At 36.8% G+C, this 12,551-nt stretch overlaps 1 protein-coding gene across 1 annotated transcript in view; it reads left to right on the top strand.

Annotated features, from left to right (window-relative positions):
* FOXP2 (forkhead box P2) overlaps positions 1 to 12,551 on the top strand; it is a 624,730-nt gene that overhangs the window by 486,606 nt on the left and 125,573 nt on the right. The window lies entirely within an intron of this gene.

Raw genomic sequence — 12,551 nt, 5'->3', positions numbered from 1 at the left:
TTTAAAATGTCCATTTCACTTCCTAATTAGTGCTGCATTATAAAATTGAGCTAAGATTGTCTGTTTTCCAAATTTTCTTATTCAGCTTATCACAAAACTTTCCTACAAATGAAAATGTACTACCATGTCAAATTATTTTCTTACTTTATGCCTGGTACTACAAAATTTATTTGTGTACCTCTAATGGCAATGCAGTTCAGATAAGTTATATTTTAGTACTCCTCTGCTCCTCTGTTCTCAAAAGCAGAATTTTGCAACAAGAATTCTGACACTGAATCGACTTAGTTATTTGTTTGTTTGTTTATTTATTTATTTATTTAGAGATGGAGTCTTGCTCTGTGGCCCAGGCTGTAGTGCAGTGGCCCAGTCTCAGCTCACTGCAACCTCTGCCTCCTGGGTTCAAGCAGGCCCCTGCCTCAGCCACCTGAGTAGCTGGGATTACAAGCGCCCACCACCACACCCAGCTAATTTTTGTATTTTTAGTAGAGATGGGGTTTCACCATCTTGGCCAGGCTGGTCTTGAGCTCCTGACCTCATGATTCACCTACCTTGACCTCCCAAAGTGCTGGGATTACAGGCATGAGGCACTGCACCCAGCCCTGACTTTTAATATACTAGAGATTACTAGTGTATTTAAGGAATCTAAGAAAGAATATTAAGTAATAAAACACATGTGAAGTCATAGGATATCAACTGACTGGAAGAAAGAGGAGGTGGACATCATAGAAACAAAAAGTTATTGCTTGTCATCAAGAAATTACCATTAAATCTTTATTTAAAATAGTATCTTGTGTCATTCTGCATTCATCATAGTTACTTCTTGAGGCTAACACTAATAGAACTCCAGAGATGTCAGAAATGTTTTTATGTATTTGACCCTTCATTTATCCTCCAAGAGAAAAGACAGGTGGTGTACACAAAAATGAGAAGTCTGAAGTTCATGAAGGCCACTTTGCTTTATATGGGACTCTTGAAGAGCTGGCTTTTGCTTCTCTTTCTGTCCCCAACCCCACCCTACCACCCTTCTTCCCTAGAATTAATTTGCTTGACTTTATGGAACTGTCTGTGCTTCTCAGAATACATCAGGGGGTCAGACACCTTCAAACCTTTATGTCGTCTGCTTTTTTAGTCTTAAATGTTCTTCATCTTTACCCCACTCCATCTCTTATTTGTATGCTAATGTCCATTTATTCTTACCTAGAGCCCTTTATTATCTCATCTGCCCTATAAGAACCCTTTCTCTATGCTTCCTTTTCACCAGTGCATACATCTGTCATAGTGCTTAATATGATACTCATCACTAATAGTTTGCCTTCCTGATTTGTCTGTGCATTCTTGGGTTTAGTGGCTCCTACTCAACTTTGCAGCGGATTCTTAACCTAGTGATTGGTGTTCTGTAGTGTCCCACAGAACTGAGATGGCAATGTATACATAAAATCTGTTTGTTTTGTCTATTAAATAATTATTGTATATGTTAAATTTTTGTCTGTCACTTTCTGAATGTTCATAAGAAATCCAGCTACCTATTTTTTTTTTCAAAAAACCTTAAACTCTTCTCTTGAATAAAGCAAACATGCATACAAGTAAACAAAAATGCAATAGTCCGTAAGTACTCAGCTGGGATATCTCATGTCAGAAGCACCTGTTGACTGCTGCCCTCATGCTCTCTCAAAATATAATAACTGTATCACTTACAGGAGCACTATGCACATCTTTTGCTTTTCAGTGATTTTAGACACGTGAAAGATACTTGATTAGCATTCCTGGAAATTCAATATGTACTCAGTGAACAGGTGTAGATCTTAGCCTGCTCACAGACAACAACCATGTCATCTGCCCTTTCCTCGATTTCAGCCTTACCTGTCTGTGGAGACAGCCTGGATTCTGGGTAAGAGGTGTCCATATCCACTTTCTATTATTGGCTTCTCTGCTGTGATTTCTAACAAGGGGGCCAATTAGTGCCAGCTATGATAGCAGCTTTTTGAAGTGAAAAAGAAAGGGGTTGACTAAAAACAGAGTGAAAAATCTGAATTTGACACTGTTATATTCTGTAATCTTTGTTAATTCCTTTTTAATCTTAAAAATATTTTGAAATTAATTTAAAATCTTACTTTAGGAATGTCAGTGGATTTAATGGGTTAATATGAAGTACTTTAAAATCTGAAATCCTTCAGATACCTATGGTATCTGCATTGGGACAGTGGCTGCCATTCAACTTTTTTTGTTAACCTACCCTTTTAATAAAAAGAAAAGTGTTTCTTTTAAATTTAGAATCCATTAAAGAAGAAAAAACTGAATGAGTATGTAGTGTTAAATTATGATAAAAATAAAATACGCAAACACCCATTAATAAACTGTACTCTGTTGCTATTTTGTATTTAACCCAAAGTTTTATTTTGCCATTTTTACATATTAAGTTGTGCTTTGTACAATGTAAAGTCTGATTATACAAGCTGACATTTTAGGGATGGAAGAATATATTTATAAAAGTGAAATTATGGCCAGGTACAGTGGCTCACAACTATTGTAATCCCAGCACTTTGGGATCCAGAGCCTGGGTGGATCCCTTGAGGCCAGGAGTTTGAGACCAGCCTGGCCAACAGAGTGAAACCTACATATGCTAAAAATACTAAAAACACACACAAAAAATTAGCTAGACATGGTGACACACACCTGTAATCTCAACTGCTTGGGAGGCAGAGGCACAAGAATTGCTTGAGCCCAGGAGGCAGCTGTTGCAGTGAGCTGAGATTGTGCCACTGCATTCCAGCCTGGATGACAGAGCAAGACTCTGCCCCCGCCCCCCCACAAAAAAGAGCTGAAATTATAATAGCAATTTTTAATTACTTCACTTAAGTTTGCAAACAATGAAAAATGAGGACAAGATCATGACTTTTAGTCTTATCTTTGGTCTGTTTTATGTAAATGGATTATAACCCAAAATTCGCTCCAAAATCTATTTTTAAAGCTATTAAGATTTAATCCTAATTTTGACAGTATGGTTATTGACTGAAATATGTATATTATAGTTAACTTGTTAATTTATAACTTTGGTTTCAAGTCACAGAAATCTTTAAAAAATAATAGTAGACTTTCTTCAAAGGATATAGAGTTGCTTACAATATACAAGGCAAAGCTAAGCAAAAATCTGGTCTCAGAAAGAGCCAAAAGCAGAGCAGGATCTAATAGGCTGCTTGCATCCCTGTCACTAGATTCGATGAACTCCTGTTGTTTATTATGCACATGTCACTTACCTCAAAAATCAAGTTCTTGGGAGAGGGAATTTAATTGACCTGGCTTGTATCACCCACTCGGCCTTGGGCCAGTCCCACCAATTTGCATGTAATGGGGTACACAATGAGGGTAGTCCCCAAAGAAAAAAAGTGGTGCTTTTACCAAATAGAGAAGTAAATGCTGGGTAGGCAATATAATCAGGTTTCGTCTATGTTAACTTTGAGGTGGTTTGCTACTAGAATGCAGCCTTGTTTTGACATCAATTTTTTTTTTTCTCGAAGAATTTTACTCTTTCAACACCAAGGAAACTCAAAACAATAGAGTACTACAGGACAGTAGCACCAAGTAATGTATTTGTGTGTGAAGATTCACTAATTTATGCAATTATACCTCAATCTATGCAGTATCTTCCTAAAGATTATTTAAAAATCAAATTTATTTTAAATAAGTTTGCCTTCTATTTAAATAAATACTGTCTAAACTACTGTTTTAATTTGAATGATTTATTTTCTTAAGGAAATAGTAATCTCTTATTCAATTTTGTAAATTTGGATCTTCATGTTGAGTTTGTTACCAATGAATGGCACCTGTCACATAATTCCCAGGTAAAAAAATATATACTGCTTTTAAATTTTACACTGATCCATGAAGAAAACAAGCATAAAAATTGTAAACATTCATGAATCGATTCCTTTAAAAATGTCCTCCATGACCTTGGACCTATCTTTTTTTGTTGTTGTTGTCTTTCTCCATTCCTTTCTTCCCTCCCTCCCTCCCTCCCTCCTTCCTTCCTTCCTTCCTTCCCTTCTTCCTTCCTTCCTTTCTTTTTTTTTTTTTTGGAGACATGGTCTTTATCTGTAGTCCACGCTGGAGTGCAGTGGCATGATCATAGTTTGCTGCAGCTTCTAACTCCTGGACTCAAGTCACCCTCCTACCTCAGCTTCCCGGAGAGCTGGGATTACAGGCATGGGCCACGATGCCTAACTTGGACCTTGGACCTGTTCTTTTCTTTTCTTTTCTATTTTTTCTTTTTTTTTTTTTTTGAGACAGAGTCTCACTCGGTCGCCCAGACTAGAGTACAGTGGTGCGATCTCCACTCGCTGCAAGCTCCGCCTCCCGGGCATGCCATTCTCCTGCCTCAGCCTCTGGAGTAGCTGGGACTACAGGCGCCCGCCACCACGCCTGGCTAATTTTTTAAAAAATATTTTTAGTAGAGATGGGGTTTCACCGTGTTAGCATACTCTCTTGTTATTCCCACATATAGCCCACCACTGCCTCCACCCACCTGGACTTCTTCCTGATCATGTTGTATCCCATGATTAAGGATGACCTTAAACACTCTCACTATTATGAATCACCCTTTCTGACCCTGCTACAGCATTTGTTCTTCTGTTTCCCAAGCCGTGACTTTTCTTATTCCTACTCCTAAGCAAGCTACTTAGTATTCCTATAGAGAATCACAGTATCAGGCAGTATTGGTTCTCTGACTTTAGGCTGGTCTTCATTGATGTTTAGCAATTGTTTCACGAGTCTCTAGACACCTTACTCTGCCTCTGTCCCTGCATCAGTTTCTAGCCTTCGCTGTACCCGTAAAGCACCTAAGTCACACCTGTTTCTCTGTTCTCCGTGACTTCACCTTCTACTTCAGAGAAAAAATTTAGAGACCACCAGGCAAAAACTCCCTCTGCCTCAAGAACTCCCTCTGCCTCTCTCATCTCTACTCCCAAAACAAATTTATATTACCATCTCTGATTATATCCCTTTCTGTCATAATGAGATCTTCTCTCCAATTCCAATTTCTCTTCCTGTGCATGATACCTACCCCTGTCCACCTCTTCCAGAACGTCGTCCTTTCAGCTGCACATCTTCATTCCTGTGTCTTCAGTCTGCCATTTCTCTGTGTGCCTTCCCTTCCCACCTTTAGAAACAAAACACCAGTTAAACAAAATCACATTCATATGTCCATATTAGTTTTATATCAGACGATTATCTTAATCCTGTGTTCTCCTTCATCATTAGGCCATTATAAAGAATTGTTTACACTACACTTTAACTTCTATTCCTTTTATGACACATTATACGTTGGTTTCTTTCCTTACTACCTGTATTAGTCTGTTCTCACACTGCTAGTAAAGACATACCTGAGACTGTGTAACTTATAAAGAAAAAGAGATTTAATGTATTCGCAGTTCCACATGCCTGGGGAGGCCTCACAATCATGGTGGAAGGCAGAGGAGGAGTAAAGGCACATCTTACATGGCATCAGGCAAGAGAGCATGTGCAGGAGAACTACCTTTATAAAATCATCAGATCTCGTGAGACTTATTCACTGTCATGAGAACAGTATGGGAAATACCTGCCCCCATGATTCAATTACCTCCCACCAGTTCCCTCCCATGACACATGGGGATTATGGGAACTACAATTCAAGATGAGATTTGGGTGGGGACAGAGGCAAACCACATCACTACGTTTCTGAAATAGTTCTATTGAATATCACTGACCACCTCAGAGAGCTGATTTCAATTCTCATCTCAGTAGATCCTGTCAAAACATTTGAGACTTTTGATACCACTTCTCTTAACATTCCTCTTCTTTTGTGTTTTGTTGGCTTTTCCCCATCTCCTGTCTATAACTTTTTCTGTTAACTTTTATATCAGTGGTCCAAAAACTCTGGCTGCATATTATTACTTGGGATGTTTATTTGTTAAAATGCCTGGTCTCCACCAAGACCAGTTAAATCAGGAAGTTGAACGCCACCATCATTATATATACAGAGCTTTGTGTGTGACACTGACCCCCAGTGTAGGCTAAGAACTACTCCTTTAGATGACCTCACTGCCAGACCTTATCCACTCCCTGTGGTGTTACCACTACATAAGTTGCTGATTCTGAGGTCTTTATATATCTTGCCTTGTCACCTGAACTTAAGTCTTGTATACCTAGAACTGTGCCAGAAACACCTACCTAGATATTCAGTAGTCAACCTCTCATTTACTATTTCCAAATGAAGCAAATTCTCTTTCATTCTTTAAAAATTGTCTTTGTTTCTATTGTCTTTCTAGTGGTATCACAGTCTGCTTCTGATGTCCCTTATCCTTTACTCTCTCAGTCACTCAGGTAGTCGTCAAATCCTCAGTAATTAGCCAGTCCTCAAATTGGGTATCCTTTTTTCATGTCACTGCTACTGCTTTGGCACTTACTAGAAGTAAATGTCTAATGAATCTTTGGGAATCTTAGGCTGCCAGCCAATTCCAGTCTGAACCCACACCCTCATGCTTTCTACTTGTCAAAAACAAAAACAAAAAAACACTACTAATTCCCGATCTGCAAAACTCTTTATAGTCCAAATCTTTCTAGCCTTGTCTCTCAGCAGCTGGCCCCATTTATAGCATACTCCTACCAAAACTATCACATATTGTAGGCATAATACTAAACCTTTGGCATTCTCCCTTTCTTTTTTCTCACTTCTTTTTTCCAAGTAATGAATTCCTGCTCATTCCTTGGGAGCCAGCTATAAAATGCCTTCTTTCAATATGGTCAAAGTGTACTTTTTACGTCTTCAGCAAAATATTTCTCTCTAATACAGGGGCTTTAAAACTGAGGATCCATGGATAGAATTCAGGAGGTTTATGAACTTGAATGGAAAAAAAAGTATTCTTATTTTTATTCCCAATTGAAACTCAGCATATTCTTCTATTAGGAATGTAGGCAACACACCACAGTATTGTTTGCAGTATCTATGACATTGTCAGCGATAGAAATGATAAAAATATTCCTATCTCATCACAGTTGGTAAAAGTATCTAGAAATATGACCAGGTGTAGTGGCTCATACCTATATCCCAGCACTTTGGGAGGCCGAAGTGGGAGGATCACTTGAGCCCAGGAGTTCAAGACCAGCCTGGAGTATTCAGTGAGATCCTGTCTCTACAAAAATCAAAGAAAATTAGATGAGCATGGTGGTTTGCACCTGTAGTCCCAGCTACTTGGGAGACTGAGGTGGGAGGATTACTTGAGTCTAGGTGGTGGATGCTGCAGTGAGCCAAGATTGCTCCACTGCACTCCAGCCTTGGCAACAGAGCGAGGCCCTGTCTAAAAAAACAAAACAAAACAAAAACACGAAATGTTATTTGTGCCCATTACTCAAAATTGTAGTCGTTGTTATGCCTGCTATTGTATCTTATTATTTAATTCATTAAAAAATAACATCCATATTTCACAAATGTAGCTTTTTAAATATTTTGGGAACTGAATCTCAGTATAATTCGTTTTTTTCTAATGCCTTATTTTACTGCATGCAACCAATTTTTTTTTTTTTTTTTCTGAGAAGGCTATTCTAGATTTTAGCAAATTGCCAGAGGTTCAGATACAAAAAAGAAAAACAAAACAAAACAAAAATCAGGAGTCCATGCAAATGGCACTTACCTTGTTGTATCCTAATTTACATGACTGTTTTTTTTTTTTTTTTTTTTTTTTTCCGCTCTCCTTTGGATGGAAGGACCATTTTCATTAACCTTTATATCCACATGGCTAATATAGTTTATAGCTCATAGTAGGTACTGAAAAGTGTTGACTAAATGAATAATGGACTAAAATAATGAAAAAATACCTGTCATGCAGATATCTGGAACAAAGGACAATATTTCTCAAAGTTTGATCATAAACCTTCTAAACCACAATAATCAAGATGCTTGTTAAAATGCCTATTCCTGGACAGTACACCAGATCTTTTGAATCTGAATCTCTAGGAAAGTAGCCTGGAATACACAATCATAACAAGCTTCTCCAAAGATTATTTTACGTGCTCAAGTTTGGGAACCTGTGTAGTCAGATATGCGATACACAGTAGCCTCAAAATAAGTAAATAAATAAAAGCATAACTTCTTACAAATAATTTTATCTCCCTGGACTTCCTTTCCTTCCTCGGTCCACACCACGATCTTCTCAATGTTGTACAGGTTTTGGAGTCTGTGTCACAAAAGAAAGTAAGACAATGCTAACTACATCAATAATGAAAAATTTTTAGGCATGCACTTACTTAGATTTGGTCCTCTGAGATACGTAATCTCTGGTTCTTGTTGACTGACTCCGAACAAGAGAACAACTTCTGTGATCCACCTATCTGTGGAATACTCAAAACAATTTTCAAGTACGATTTCTCTTTTCTACATCTTCTCTGTCCGACCTAGGCAATTTAAAATTTGCTTTTAGAAATGGGCTTGAGAAGGATGAAGTTGTATGAATTTGCAAAGCTAAAATGTGTCATCCTGGTACAACCCAATAGCTACATTGTCCCTGGGACAGTTTCCGTCAGATATGATGGATGTCCTAAAAACAAGCAGCCAAATCAGCAAACACAACAAAACAGTTGGAGGGGCAGAAAGGCAAATCAGCCATTTATTTTTGTTATTGTTTTAAAGTTTGATTTGTTTTAGAACACGTGAAGAATGTTCATACTTCTTGACTAGCTGAACATTGATTTTTTCATTTTTTCATTTTTAAAATGTAGACCACGCCTATAGCTTGGATATTTTCCCTCCAAATCTCATGTCGAAATGTAACCCCCAGTGTTGCAGGTGGTGGAGGTGGAGCCTCACGGGAGGTGTTTGGGTCATGGGAGTGGATTCCTCATGAATGTCTTGGTGCCATCCTTGTGATGGTGAGTGATCTCTCACTCTATTAGTTCCCACAGAGCTGGTTGTTAAAAAGAGTCTGGGACCTCCTTCACTCGTTTCCTCTCTCACCGTGTGATTTCGACACACACGTTTCTCCTTGCCCTTCTGCTATGAGTGAAAGCCACTTGAGGCCCTCACCAGATGCAGATGCTAGCACCATGCTTATTGTACAGCCTGCAGAACTATGAGCCAAATAAACCTCTTTTCTTTATAAATTACTCAGCCTCAGGTATTCTTTTATAGCAACATAAATGGACTAAGTCAACCACTATTCCATTCAGATATTGTTTTATCCTAAATATTATAAGACACTAAAGTTTTAAGCATGTTAAAGAAAAATATGAGAGTCCTTTCAACCTCAAGAAACAAATTATATTAAATAATTTAAAATATTTTCATTTGTTAGGAAAGATCAATATATACTATTAATACCATGTATATATTATATATTTTTCTATGAAAATTACACTTCATCAGCCTTGCAAAAAATATAGTTTTTCTTACAAGTCATTTCACCTTATCACTAAATATGAACACACACATATTGATTTCCTGTTTTGCTGTACCAGATTTCTAAAAGGAAAAAATGTTTCCTTACTCATATAGGAGAGTCTTTAATATGTATTATGAAGTCTACTGATAGGCTGAAAACAGATACAATGTCTTGGGAATTTTTACAACCTTTATAATACATAATAACATTTTATACATTGTAGAAACAATAATTATTTTTATCTGAAAATTGAATACTATTTTGAAGCAATAATGACAGCTAACAAATAATAAGTATATGGCTTATAAGTGTTAAGTATATAGGTATCAGCACTGTTCTATTTACTTTACAATTGAACATATTTAATAACCCTATGATGATGTTACTTATGATCCTCTGTCTAGAGAGAGAGGACAGGAGAAGCTAAATATTTTGCTCAAGGTCACACCACTAGTGAGTGTGAGATCTGAAGCTCAGCAGACTATCTCCAGAGCCAGCATTCTTATGTTCAGCACTAAATGGCTTACTCTTTATTGTTTTAAAAGAAAAATTACAATGATTCACATTTGATTGAAGAATAGATTCCTTCTGAAGTTAATGTTGAAAGCCCATTCCAGTACATTGTCTGGCCTTTTCACTGTTTAAAGTTTCTTTGGTGCTTATTTGAAACAGATGCAAAACACTTAAAATATCCGTTCATATTGTGTTTCCCTGTGATTTGCTGGAGTATGTCAGGTTGCCTCCAGATCCATTTCTAAGTGACTGTCTGATTTTATTCCTCTTGCTACTTCTTTACAAACCTGCAGCTTCATGGGTCTGTTAAAGCATGGTTGATCAGAGTTTTATTGCATCTCTTACCAACATTCTGTCTCTGCCTGTCATAGAAAGCTTTAGGGAAGCCATGAGAAGAAACTGGGTGGGTTTTTCAAAGCACAATTTCTTCAACCAAGCCTGTTGGCAAGATACGATGACCGGCTAATGATAGTGCAAAGTTTATTCTCACATACTTTCAACTGTAGAAACTATTGTGAGTTACTTAAAAGCCTTTGCCTTTCAGTAGGTTATTTTACTTCTAAATTATTGTTCTTCAGTAAGGTTTAGTTTAATTTGACTTTCTCTTTTCACAAATTTTGCCTTTTAACTCTTTATTTTTATTGATTGTTTAACTGTTATGTTTCCTAATTTTGCATGCAATGTAACAGGGACAGGGAAATGTCTCTATGAGCCCTCAGTGTTGGGGGCAGTTCTGTGTCTCCTCTTCCTATGGATAGATAAATGACAGTATCATTTTAATATGCTTTATTTCTCTCTATGCTAGTGGGAATGATTTGATAGGAGTGTTTTGGTTAGTGTTTCTGGTTGATAAAAATAAGATATATCATAGATTTTAGGGAATCGAAAAATAATGAGTATATACTGTGTATCAATCCAAACATATCATTGTTGATGAATCAAAAGGTTCTTCATGGTCTTGTTTTTTTGGGGGGGAGGTTGTTTTGTTTTGTTCTTGTTTTTTTTTTTTGTCAAGGTTATCCTTTTGTTAAAATTTGGGAAATATTTGCAATAGTAACTAAAGAAGATATGTTTGAAATATGGTTAGGTTTACGAAATTATGTTTCTGAGTCAGTTGAGCTAAAAATGGGGAATATTCTCACGGTAAAGCCTCAGGCAGCTTCCATCCCAAAGCTCCAAAACTAGACAAATTCTAATGAAAATCTCTTTTTAAATGAAATCCTTTTAATATTTGGCACCTGTATCCCTTAAATTACCATTTAAGGGATGGTTACATTTAAGGGATCATTACCATTAACTATGCTTTTATTCCATAGTATTTTTATTACTGTACTTGTACATTATCTCAATAATTCCTGTTTATGTACTCCTCCAGGAGTGAGACTTATTCTCTGTATTGTCCCTTCTGACCTGACTGGGATGACAAAACTCCAGCATCCCAACATGTTTTGTTAATGCTGGAGACACAAATTATGATATTTTACTTAACTTAGGTGCTCTTGAAAGAATTTAAGGTGATGTTGCTTATTTATAGAGTTTAATTTTCAGTATTAAATATAAACAGTGTCACGGCAGATTTGGAGTTATTGTGACAATCACTTTTTTATGTAGATGAGTGTCTATCTGAGGGCTTTACTGGTGTTAATCTGGTTTACTGTTATGGTGTGGAATAGCATTTCATTTTTTAAGGATGCTTATGACCTTGTTAAATAGCAGTCCAAAAATCATGTGGCTTGTTTTGATTTTAACCAAAGTTACAGCTGCCTAGCTGTAAAGCAGTCAGTTTCTCTTATTATGACTAGTTCTTCAACTTGTACTGTTTTAAATTGCCTGCAATTAGCATATTTCAACCTTATTTTTAGGTTTAAATTGCAGTGTGAGAGAGTACTCTCCTCTTAGCTAATTAGTGCTATCAAGGAACAGTAGGTTACCTCATTAGTACCATGTGCATTTAATTAAAGAAGAGAAAATTGGAGTTAACCTCATAGTTAATATTTTCACAGAGTGCTACAATGCCAACACCTTCAATTGGAGTCACACCCCTGTGTATCTAATTATGCACTGGTGCCAAATAAGGTTAGCAAGGGTAGCACAAGGCTGTTGACAAAATAATTTAGATGAAAATGTATTTGTTGGATTCTGACAGCAAAATATAACTTGAACATTTTCCCCCCAGTCTTCATCTGCTAGCATCAGGTGACATACTTCATCCTAAGAAACAGAGGGAAAAGGATATTTTGGAAGCCATTTTTCCTGTTTGAATTAATATTGCTCTTATCTTCAAGAAAATGGCATGTAGTCATGTAAAGCATATACAATCCATTTCTTAAACAGAACCTCTGAACTTCATAGATGTATTTGAAAAGAATTATTTATAAGATGTAATATTTACATGCATCAAACCACTACAAATACTCCCTGACACCCTTAACACATCCCTCCTTGCTTTTCTTCTTTTCTGGTATAGTTATAATTTCCCTTGTGTATCTTATGAATGGGGATCATCCTTTCATATCATACATGAAGTCTAAGGATGTGTTGTCACATGGTCTATTCAAATGCAGTGTAATCCTTTTGCCCTTCAGACAAAATCTTTGAAATGTCTAATGCTACTTAGGTAAAAAATGACATTCC

The sequence above is a fragment of the Trachypithecus francoisi genome, unplaced genomic scaffold (assembly GCF_009764315.1).
Source record: "Trachypithecus francoisi isolate TF-2019V2 unplaced genomic scaffold, Tfra_2.0 Lachesis_group4, whole genome shotgun sequence".
NCBI classification, from domain to species: domain Eukaryota; kingdom Metazoa; phylum Chordata; class Mammalia; order Primates; family Cercopithecidae; genus Trachypithecus; species Trachypithecus francoisi.
This window is presented reverse-complemented; position numbering and strand designations above follow the sequence as displayed.